The sequence below is a fragment of the Mixophyes fleayi genome, chromosome 7 (genome assembly GCF_038048845.1).
Source record: "Mixophyes fleayi isolate aMixFle1 chromosome 7, aMixFle1.hap1, whole genome shotgun sequence".
Lineage (NCBI taxonomy): Eukaryota > Metazoa > Chordata > Amphibia > Anura > Limnodynastidae > Mixophyes > Mixophyes fleayi.
This window is the reverse complement of record NC_134408.1, coordinates 102,553,790-102,566,735: the sequence shown is the minus strand read 5'-3', so window position 1 is coordinate 102,566,735 and position 12,946 is coordinate 102,553,790. Positions and strand designations below refer to the sequence as shown.

Sequence of the window (12,946 nt, the reverse complement as noted above, 5' to 3'; positions counted from 1 at the left end):
TAAAAAAAAAAGTTGGAAACACACAAGTCTCTAGAATGTCATTGTCTGCAGTAACATTAAGAGTTCCCTTCACTGGAACTAAGGGGACCAGACTAACCCCCAGACAATTATTCATCCACCAAACTATACAGTTGTTAGTATGCATTCTGATAGGAAGCATTCCTTCGGCATTTGTCAAACCCAGATTTGTCCGTCAGGCTGTCAGATAGTGAAACGTGATTTATCATTCCAGAGAACGTTCTTCCACTGCTCCACGGTTCAGTGGCAGCATTTTGCATTGTGCATGGTGATCTGAGGCTTGTGTGCAGCTGCTCGACCATTGAAACTCAGTCCATGAAGCTACAGACAAGCAGTTATTGTGCTAACATTGCTGCAGGAGGCAGTTTGGAGTTTGGTAGTGAGTGTTGCAACTGAAGACAGACAGTTTTGTGCGCTTCAACACTCAGGGGTCCCATTCTTTGAGCTTGTGTGGCTTAACGCTTCGCAGCTTTATTCCTAGACCTTTCAACTTCACAATAACAGCACTTACAGTTGACTGGGGCATAAATTTGAAAAACTGACTTATTGTAAATGTGGCATCCTATGACAGTGCCACATTGAAAGTCACTGAGCTTTTCACTGTGACCCATTATGTTGATAATGTTTGACTATGAAAATTGCATAGCTGTATGCTTGATTTTATGCGGTTGTTAGTAATGGATGTGGCTGAAATGGACACACACTTTTGACCATGTAGTGTGTGTGTGTGTGTGTGTGTGTGTGTGTGTGTGTGTGTGTCAGGGGCGGGCCTAGACTTTATTTTTAGGGGGGGGGGGCGATTTAGCATAGTCATGCCCCCTCCCATTCATGCTGATTGGCTGGTCCAGTTTGGCCCGCCACTTGGTCCCGATTGACCACGCCCCTTCCACAGTTTTGTTCGGCATTTTAGCTGCAATCTAAAGGTATGTTTGTGCTGCTGGGGAGGGCGATTGCCCCGATCGCCCCATACATACAGTGGTTTAAGTGGAAATTTAGAAGTGGTGGGTATGGAAATCTAGAAGTGACAGTATAGAAAATGTGAATGAAATTTGATAGATTTACAACGAAGGTAGAAAGAGATGTGGCAGTATGGCATACCACCCTATACCGGCCCACTTTGACCACTGGATGAGAGCGTTAGATAGATAGATATATTTATTTATTTATTTATTACGTATTTGACACTGACAATTACAAATATGGTTCATGTGTTTGATCAGAGCTTAGTTGCAAGAAAAGCATGCAGGAAAGTTTACAGACACAGGATTCATTAATATCTGCGTACACATGTCAAATATTCACACAGGTAGTATTGCCGTTGTTACATTTACTATATGAAATATAAGTTTTATTAAACTTTATTAAAAGTTGCCTGTTAAACCTCAACCCTGCATGCTCCTCCGAAAACCAGCCCAAAACAGTGTAATATGCAGCTGACAAAAACACCACAAAATCATCCATAGATTTTTTGTCACTCCCAAAGCCACAACCAATGCTTAAGTATTCAGGATTTATTTGTAGAGCAGTAAACATTTGAGATATAACAATAATAAAGAAATAAAGTGTTACATATGAAAATTACCTATTAGTCCATTTAAATGAGTACTCAAGTGGCCAGTCTGCTATGCTACATAGTGCTATTGTAAAATGAAATAATCATAGTAATCCCTTTATCGAGAGTCACAGATGACAGCATTTTTTAAACAAACTCAGTAGATTTAAATGTGTATTGGTCATAAACAATGTCATGCAGTATATAATCCTGTATCTTTCCAGTGAAGAGGCCTTTCTAGCTGTTTTTCTTTTCCCTGTTTGGACGGTATACAATTCACAATCATCTCGTACTGGAAATTAAAATTAATTACATAATCTGCTGTAGGGGATGATTTAAATTGGATTTAGCTTCCATGAACGACGGCCTGCCGGAAATTTTTTATATGTGACTCTGAGCATGGCATTAGCCTTTCATGCCCTTGCCAAGTCAAATAAATAGAAGCCACTCTCTTTTGGATGGGCAACCAGCTGTTAGGCTTGATGTAATACAGCATATATAATAATCTTCATTGCGTACAAATAATAGTTGCAAAAACAATAATTTTTAAAATATGGCAACAAAATCATATAATGTATGCACAATTATGCTTCAGAGATGAATTCACATTCAGCCAATCAGCAGAGGCTAACTAGTGCAAACCACCATCATCATCTTCAGCGTTTATGGCACCAGCGCCCAGTACCCACAGTTGATACCGCTTTAACAGACCTATATTCCTTCATGTTCGGGTCTGCATCTGTTTGCAATTATGCAAATAATTCCTTACTGTACTATCCTTTCTGCATTTCCAATGTCAAACAAGCGCAAGTGTATATGCACATATGTGTGCGGCTTGTTTTGTAGGCATGCACAGCACAAATTTGTGGATTTTCCGTTATGCAAACAGGTGTACATCCAACCCAGCATCAGACTCTAAGTTTCCCTGGAGTTTATTAGGAGCTGTTCTGTAATAGGATAATCCACAAAACTGCTTTGAACTGATGGCATTGTGCAGTAGAAAACTCATACAATAGAATTGCAGATGTGGATACTCTGTGTAGCACAGTTGCTATTTAACCAGTGAAGCTGTTTATTAACAGGTGATGCTGTTTCGTTGGTCTCGTACACCACTCACAGATTGGAAGCTCCCAGCAGGGCTCTAGTTTCCCAGCGAGACGGCTTGGCCCATGCAAAAATGGGACCACAGCACTGTGTTCACACACGCTACATCAGAGACATGACCCAAGTTCAGAGAGGAGGCCAAGCCAAAGATGCTTTGGCAGTCTACCCTACCAATCCCCCATTTCCACCTCCCATTCCTTATTCCCCATTGTTCATAGCTCTTAGCAGGCATGATAACTAATTAGACGCTTTCAGATTTAACAAGCAGAAAGACAAAGCTTGACAGCTCCTATATACTGCCCCGCTAGTGATGATTGTATTACACTCACTAAGCCATTTGTAGCTTTACAATCCTCTGAGGGTAATGGGCTGTGAGGCAGGATTGAAGCTAGTATTAAAACAGCACTAAACCACTGTTAACTGCTTGATCCTTGGCAATGTGGCCAAATTAATGAGTTGGACAGAAGGAGATTACATTGTTGTTAAATACATATTAACTGCTATAATTTATATAACATAATTATTATAGTTCGTTTTTATAATATCAAAATCCCTTGTGCAGTGTAATTACATAATATTTCTTTGCTAATAAATGATGATGATGATGATGCTGGCTTGTGGCTTACTCTGTAGCCTGTGACCGCGCTTGGTATGAAAAATCTTCTGAATGGCACATGATAGGCCTGTGAGAACACTGCTGTCATCATTTATAAAGCAAGATTATCTGTTTCCTGTGTGATTACACTCCAGGATAGCTCAGATAACATTTAATTATTGAAAGTAAAGTAAATATAAAAAATGGAAGAGCTTGAACTATGAGGGGAATGACAATGTCTATAACGTTTTACTTATGTGCCACTTATAACTCTTAATTGAGATGTATTGCTTCTTATAAGGTGGTAGAGGGAACATGGAAGCTCACCGCTCAGTTCAAAGAACAAAGTAGTGCTGCTACATCTTGATGGCCTTTAAATTAAATTAGTCTGTTAATTGGGACCTGCAGAAATGTTCCTCCCATCACCTTACACCATAATTACCTACTTTCTCTAATCTGTTTCCGGGAGATGGGCGTGACTGGAGGGCGGGAGGAGGCGGGGCAAATCGTGTCATATGCTCTAAGAATCATTTTGCGGTTTAAACAGGCATTACTTACTTACACTGATTTACTGCGAATCGCATCATTTAGTGGTGGCTGCTGCGGGATGCGGGAGATTTGCCAGCTCTCCCTGGAGTCCGGGAGACTGACCCAAAATTCGGGAGTCTCCCGGACATTCCGGGAGAGTTGGCAAGTATGCCTTACATTCTGCCGTGTCACAAGCTTTTGTTCCTGTTGGCACCAACTTACTTAAACTGAGAGAAGTTGTTTCACTCTGCATCTCCATATTACTGCACTGTACAGCATTGCAGATTGTATTAAGCTTTGATAAATACTGTAGACGTAAAATAACATAGAGAACAAAGGAACATGAAATTAGACATTACTACTCTACCCGTTATTAAAAAGATTACCTGTTTTTAAAAAAAAAAACTGAAATATTTCACAAACATGACCAGCTTTGGTCAGTTGTATAATCTCTTATGATATAGTGAGTTTATACCACGTGTTTTAATGCAGCTGCATAAGGTTTCCATCAAGCGTATGAAGTCAGTATTACGCGAATTGGCATTGTATTCTTCATAGTTATCAAGATATTTCTATTTTGAGGCCATCTCTATAATCACATGTTGTATAATCACATTTTGCTGTTTAAACAGGCATTTTTTTTTTACTTGGTAGTGTTAGTGCTACTTTAACTGTAGAATTCCAGTCAAGTTACTCTTAAACCACAGAAATACAGTAATGAAAAATTAGGCTTGTCTTCTTGTGAGTCCAGAAGAAATATTGGCATTAAAGCATGTTTTCTAACTCTGCCTGCAAAATGCACTAGAAACTCTAAACCGCATTGTTTATTGCTCTCATTGGCTCTATATCCCACATTTTAGAATTCTCTGCACTTTCCACACTTTTGGGTGTACCATAAACTTCCATGCTTGTAAATTATAGCTTACTCTCAGCTTGGCATTGTTAATGGTGTATTTTTAGGGAGTTCTGGCTTAATCATCTATTTCCAGCAGTTAAGGTAATTATAGTGACGTTTTGTCCTAGATTGGAATCATGATGTTTGTTTCTTGTGTAACAAAGTCTTCAAACTCTTTATAGTTTCTTATACAATTACGAGTATGGAATTATTTATTGTGAGCCTGTTAATAATAATGATCATTATCAGCATCAAAATATATGGTATAATGCACCACCTACTGGGAAATGTAAGGATATTAGAAGTTGCCAAGGAATTCCATGGACATATGAAAGCACCAGACCAGAGTGCTTTAATACAGACCACAAAACTCTTCTGTGACTTTTAGTATTTCTAATAATACATACATTATTACCTGTGATATATGCATAGTAAGCAGTTTTTGAGAAAGAAATTAAACATTTTAGTATTTTTATTGCCATTATATTTAATTGTGTTTTGGTATATTTATTTATTTGTTTAATTATGCACGATACCTGTCTTTCTCCACACTGCCCATAACAGGTTTTTTTTCCTCACTGTATTTGTGAGAATATCTGGTTAATGTTTAATTCTTTTGCCACACCCACTGACTGGTTTGCACAGAGGCAGCCTTAGGTACCAGCTTGGCACATCCGATATCTCTATGGGTACAAAAATCAGCTAGCCAGTAACTGGTTAAAGCAAATTAATGTTATTGTTATTGTAGCAATTACAAGACTTTACATGAATAAGTAAGGAAGGAGGTTCACCATATCAGCCCTATCTTGACTTGGCTATAATCACAGCTCCCAGAGCACTGATCCTGCTGATGAATGCAATCCTATTAACTCCTCTCCCAGCAAGATAAGGAGCAAGTCTGATGAACCCACTCCTAAGCACTACATGAGCTACACCAAGAAGGGGCATTTTTCTCCATATAACCTCCAGAAATGCACAGTACAAAAAAAAACATGGAATTTAGAGTTTTGCGTAAGTTGCATTTGTGGCCTTAAAACTGGTCTGGTTAGAGCTTTATTGTTTGTCCACCCACATAAGATGTAACCGGGTCAAACCTTGAGTACTCAATGCACTTGGTAAGGGATGGCTATGCTGGGCTTTTGAATTAATTTATTTTGTTATGCATCCGGGTCATCAGGATTCAAAGTACAGAGATGTCTCCCTGTTTCTGAGTGTGCATCATGAAAGTTACTAATAATCTGTCTAAGATTCATTACTGACATAGCGCCTATGCGGATATACCCCGAATTTGCTGACTTACAACGACGATATGGCATTCCCCATGACCGTTTCTACCAATACCTTCAGTTAAGACACTTATATCAATCGATCCCAACGCTTAAGCTTATATACCAACTTACACCTTTACAAACTTTTTGCAGAGGTAAATCCCTTCCTACTGGTTTAATCTCTATGTGCTGAAGTGGGAAGAAGACCTTGGCGTTGAACTGGAGGTAGAGGAATGGGCTAAGATCAGGTCACGAGTCGCTAAGAGCTCTATCTGTGTCCGTACCAAAGAGAACTCGTATAAGCTCTAATATAGATGGTATTTGGTTCCAACCCACTTGAAATTATTATTATTATTATTAATATTTATTTATAAGGCGCCACAAGGCATCCGCAGCGCCGTACAGAGACAAACAAAATCACAATACAATGGGAGACAGCACAGTACAGTAAACACAGCAACTCAGTACGCTCAATGCACAGCTAGAGAGGGCAGGGAAGGGAGAGGGAGGATCCGCAAACGACGGGGCCCAAGAAGGAGGGCGCGGAAGACAGGGAGACCCCCAGGGGGGAGGAGGGAGCAAGAGTGGACGTGGGGTGGAGGACCCTCGAGGAGGAGGGCTAAGTAGCTGGAGAGCAGAGTAAGAAGTGGTGGAAACAGGAGGAGAGATGGCCCTGCTCAGAGGAGCGTACAATCTAAGGGGATTAACTTTGTTTTTTACGTGATATATGAAAGCCATATATCCTGATTCCTCTAGTCAATGCTGAAGACTATGTGGACAGGAAGGTTCATTCCAACATATTTGGTGGTCCTGTCCTAAACTTGTGGAATTCTGGCGGAAAATTCACAATTTAATCGATAGAGCCACCTCAGTAAAACTCCCCCCCTGCCCCTCATACTCACTATTACATAGGCCTATACCGGACGTTAACAAATATACAAGGGTGCTTATGGGCCCATATACTCAATGCAGCTAAATGCGCAATAGCAGCAAATTGGAAACATCCGGAATCCCCTTCACTGCCTGAAATTATCAATAGAGTATGGCAGACCTATAGCTGTGAACACATTACAAGCATTCTCAATGACCGTCCCAATAAATTTTGTGCGATTTGGGATCCTTGGCTCGCCTCCTATGGTGCAGAACAGCCAAGGCCTGATTAGATTGGAGACCGATGTATATAGTATCAGAAGACGTTCAATATATGGTTTGTACCTGTAAATACATTTAGATGCCAAGCCAGGTGCCCCTTCTCCTTCCCCCTCTCACCACACTAACATTTTTTCCTTTCTCTTTTCCTTCCCTCACCCTGTCCCCTGCTCTCTCTCTTTTCTTTTTATTTCTCTGTTCTTTTATTGACAAAGTTCATATTGTTTTTCTCATTTGCAATGTATCTGTTGTTTGATCAATGTAACTTAACCTTTACACTGTTTAAAAATTGAAAAATCTCCCTAATAAAAATGTGATCACAAAATAGTATACATTTTTCCTTAAGTAATACATGTCTTGTATAAGTAAAAAATAAAATATGCAACCATTGATTTTCCAAAGCAAAAAACACAGTAAAATAAAATACATGAATTAGACACATATTTCATATGAACAAACAGCAGATAGTGACTAATATTCAATCTGTAATTCAATATTCAACAATATATTATATTAATATTATATATATAGATATATGCAGATATAATAATTTAAATACTATAAAGAATAAAAAAAATGCTAAAAATATGTAAAAGTAAAATGGATCTTCAAATTAAATCTAATAACACAAACAGGCCTTAATATCAATTTAGAGCTTAATTTGTATAATAATCATACTAAGAATTTTAGTCAATAAAGGCCCTGACTAAAAGATTAGTCAACCCACAAGATGTCTCCAAAACAACACATTACCTCTCTGATTACATTTTTAGTGAGACTCACTGTTTCTTATTCTAACACTAGTTAACAACAAACAGCTGATTGACAATTAACTAATTTCAGCCAATTAGTTTACTAATTAAATTTACTTCACTGTTGTAACCCCTTGAGGAAGTCGGTCATCGAATGAAACAAGGTGGACCATACATTAATAACACTTAGTAACTGAGGCAGAGAGAGACGTTTTTTGACTTAGCAGATCCCTCTACTTCTTTCCAGAAATGGCACCACTACTAGTGAGTGGAACTTCTGGAGAGCATACAGGCATCTACGCAGCCCTCCTTGCAGATCATCAACATTTATTTATATAGCGCCACTAATTCCGCAGCGCTGTACAGAGAAAATATTTGTCATTCACATCAGTCCCTGGCCCATTGGAGCTTACAGTTAAAATTCCCTAACACACACACTGGTGTTAATGTTGTCAGCAGCCAATTAACCTATCAGTATGTCTTTGGAGTGTGGGACGAAACCAGAACACCTGGAGAAAACTCACACGGGTAGAATATAAAGACTCCACACAGATAAGGCCATGGTCGTGAATCAAACTTATGACCCCAGTGCAGTGAGGCAAAAGTGCTAATCCCTTAATCACTGTGCTACAGATTTAAAGTTGCTGTAAATAGGCAACAGAGGAGCACAATGTTTGTATATTGTAATACTTGGATATAAGTTGGAATATTTTAGCCTCCACTTTAATCAAATGTTGCCCTCAATCACCATCACCAATGTGTATTATTTGCACTCTGAATCATAACCACTCTTTAATTTTACGCAAATTACTCTTATCACTTCTTTTTCTCTTTTATCATTGATCATTTTTCTCACTTATTCTGTTTATTTTTGTTTTGTTTTGTCTTTATATGATTATGTTTATATATCACTACCATTAATATCTTGTTGAATATTATATTTCTTTAGTCAATAACTGACTGCTATTTGTATGAAATATGTAAGTACCAGTATTTTGTTGCATTTAAAATAAAAATCTGGATATCCTTTAAGTATTTTGCTCAGCAGTGTTTTATTCTCTTCTCTTTGTTCTACATCTTATATCGGAACGCTGGTCCTCTTCAATTGTGAAATTACGCTGCAAAAAAATAAATTGCATATCCACCTTGCGCCCTGATGTCTTTGAAAGAGCAATTGTGAAGTTTGTGTTTTGCACGAAACACATTGATTGGCTTAGCACATAAAAGGCAAAAAATCGCTTTGTGGTTGTGTCCCTTTAATTCCTTTTAATGTCCCATATTGATTTGTTTTTATAACAAATCTCTAAAGTGCTGCTAGGGTTAAGTTGTTGCTATATGCTGTTACCCAACCAAGGCAATGCAGCTGTGTAGATAGACTTTGATACATCTTGTGACGCTCCCACTTATGTTGGTCTCCCACTATTGTGAACCTTGGGAACCACAGTGAAGCTGGCACCTGAATGAGATACAAAAGATGAAAGAAAACTGCATTATTAGCATGTGTCTATACAGTCTATTGATCTCCCCCTCTGATGTAAATGTTTTTCAGAGCAATTAATAGATGTTTACATGAATGGGAAACATTTTCCACACATCGTCACAGTGAATAACTGGTTATCCTGTTCCTTAGATGTGTGTGGAGTGCAGTTTGACACAAGACTGGAACTTGTACTTGAGCACTTCACCTAATGTATGTGTGTTTTACTCAAGTTAACAATAAAATACTTATATTGATGCAACAATGTATATAATCGTCAGAGGCTATGAAATTGCTGAAAATAATAATATATTTTTACATGTTCCGATTATCATTAGTTCATTGTTATACTTTTTTCACAGCTATGAATAATAGTCTGAATAAACATATTATCTTAGCTCTCATTTTGTAATTTATATACTGTCAGTATATATCAGTAACACAGATTATTAGATTTTATGGTGATGGAAATATATGGACTTAAACAGTATTAGAATTATTTTTCAGTGACTGCAAAGGTACGAATGAGTTGTCATCATCTTTAATTGTGTCTACTTGATCCAAGTTGGTGAAAATTGAAGGGATCTGTGCAATTAGTATTGTACGGCATACTAATATCTCCACCTTCTTCCCCATTTGCCCACCCCCTCTCCTAGGGTTGTTTTTACATTTTGTGCTTCACTAGGAATAAAATTCTATTAACACCTCCTTATTTATCTAAGGTGTACCCCGTTACCCAAGTAATATGTAGGTCATTGCAAATAAATACATTCTAAATTAGACATTTTACAGCTCACATGCTGCCCTGTCTGCCACATGATCTTCTTGCCTGTCCTGCATTGTTTTGACTGGCTTAATGAGTTGCTTGTAAAGACCAACCAACAGAGAAAAGTCTACACAAGCCTCTGCCAGCAATTAATTTTATGGTAGACACTGCCCTACACTCTCATTTTTATTGAAAAGGAGACACAGAATTAAAGAATAATTTCAGTTTTGTACAACATAAAAATGTCTTTCCAATTACCCCCTGTTCTACAAATTAAGGTGATTAAGCGCTGAAAGACAGTAGGTATGAACATGACTTGTATACAATGATGTTCTTAAAACCAAATGAATTTACTCTATAAAGCTCACTGTAATCAACAATTTGCAAACCAAAATGATCAAATTGTCAAATATAACTAACATAAATAACAAAAAATGCAATGCACCAAAAAAACAAGGCAAAACAATATATAATAATAATATAAGGTCCCCCAAATATCACAGTTGGTATAAATTGGTATTGTCCCGGATTGTGGAAACAAAAGGTCCAACCATGAGTAAATATCCTAGTTCACTACATCGTTCTGAACTATTGGAGGACCAAGGGATATCTAGTGCACCTTGTTAACAAACTCCTGTTCTTTTTATGTGCTTAGCCAATATTTGACTCCCTCCACTTTTTTTAGTTAGAGTTTGACTCGCCCTCACCCGACAACCTACCCAAAATACTTGGCTTCTCTCATGGCTATGGCACATTTTTCTGGATTAGCTGTTAGTCTTGCAGACCTTAATAAAGTTAAGACCGCCTCGACTTAGGCCAGATGTGATTTCCAGTCAGGGGTATAAATCACTTTATCATCTAAATAAGAGGCTGCATAAGCTGTATGTGGTTATAGCAACTTTTTCATAGCCTTTTGGAAGGTGGCAGGTGCCCCATGCAACCAAAAGGGTAGAAATTTATATATGAAAAGGCAATCGGTGGTGGAAAATGTGGTCTTTGGCTTGCTGAGGAGGTAATGGGAAGTTGCCAATACCCCTTAGTTAAATCAAGAATTATTAGATGGTTATTGCCAGCTACTAGTTTGTCTTCATGTGGCATCAGGTAGGCATCAAACTGGGATACGCTCTTTAGCCACCTAAAGTAATTGCAGAACCTAATACTCCCATTGGGCTTCGGAACTAGGAAAATAGGGTTGTTGCACTCACTAGTGGATTCCTCATTTACGTCCAGCTGGACCATCTTCTCAATTTCCTTTCTTACATCAGCCCGTTTGGTTTCAGGGATGTGTTACGGCTTCTGCTTTACAATAACTCTTGGCGGAGTGACAATGTCGTGCTCAAGTAAGGTAGTTCATCCAGGAAAGGGAGAGAAGACTTCCCTGTTCCAGTGTATCATTTCCTCAGTGTGTTGTTTCTGCCTAATAGATAAAGCTGGCTCTACAGGCACTTCAGCTACACGGGGGTGTAAAGAATCATCATACCTAACAACTGGCACATGTCCTTCATCAGCTTGGTAATGAATGGGGTGCTCTGGTCTGTGAGAATTTCCTTGGGTATTCTCAAGCATGTGAACATCAATTCAAGTTATTCTGCTATGGTGCTGGACTTTATGTTCTGTAGGGGAACTGCCTCTGGATATCGGGTTGCAAAATCAAGCACCACTAGTATATGCTGGTGCCCACGAGCGGATTCCTCCAGAAGCCCCACAAGGTCCATGGCTGTCCATTCAAATGGAACTTGTAATATTGGTATCGGGATGAGAGGTGCCCTGTAGATGTGTTTGTGACTGGTGCTCTGACAAATTGGTCAGGAGAGGCAACATCATTTCACTGCCACCGGGCCAGTAAAACCTGAGCAGAACTCGTTTCTGTGTTTTATCAGCCCCCAGGTATCTCCCACAGACATATAAATGTGATGCTTTTAACACTAGCAGTACATGGATCTGAGGAACCATTAACTGTTCTACCTTTACCCTCTGTACAATCGCAACCCTATACAGAAATATATTTTTAACAACAAAATAGGGTATGCCCTCTGTAGCCTGGGCAGCTTTCGCTACTCCATTCACTTCAGTAACACTTTTAAAAGCATGTTCTAAAGTTGCATTGTTCAGTTGGTCACAAGCAGAGGAAACAAAATTTGTTTTGCGGACCAGTCCTTATTCTCTCTGAAAGGCGGGATGGGTTTATCCATGTCATCACCAGCCAATGCTACTTTAGACTTTCCCTGCTTCCCTGCATGTGAATACTTTTGTGGGACTCCTGCTGTAACCCCTGGTATAGCACTCCGGTGTGGTCATCCCTAACAATCAAGGTCCAGATGTCTGTTTTTTGGCAGGTCCGTTAAGACCAGGTGTCCAACCATTATATCAGTTTGCCAGCATGTCTGGCCGGACTTGCTCACCGAGGACCTCTTTAAACAATGGGAAGTCTTGCCCCAGAATGAGTGGATACGGGAGTTTTTGGTGCTATAGTAGCCTCCACCGTAACTGTTTGTTTTTTAAGTGTGACTTGCAGAAGTGTTCTCTCATATTCCTCCGTTGTTCCATGTATGCACAGGTCCTTCACCTTGGGCAACCGAATAGTTCTTGTTTCGGGCAGGCCGAGCTGGAAGAAATGAAAGCTCACTCCCCAAGTCAACCAAAGCTAAAATGAGATTTTGGTTGATAAACATAGTCACTCGGAGCAAACAAGGACTTCCTGATGTGGGACTTATGGAATAACAGCTTGGATAAGCAGGCCCAACTTGTGCAAAAGGACAGTCCATGGCTTCCTGTAGTTTTAGACACTCGGCCCTGAAGTGACCTGGTTCACCACATTCAAAGCACTTTGGATTAGACATCT

General features: G+C 39.1%; 1 protein-coding gene across 1 annotated transcript in view; it reads left to right on the top strand.

Annotated features, from left to right (window-relative positions):
- The window catches only part of PLEKHM3 (pleckstrin homology domain containing M3), a 184,925-nt gene that overhangs the window by 124,060 nt on the left and 47,919 nt on the right, over positions 1–12,946 (top strand). The gene's annotated exons all lie outside the window — the stretch shown is intronic.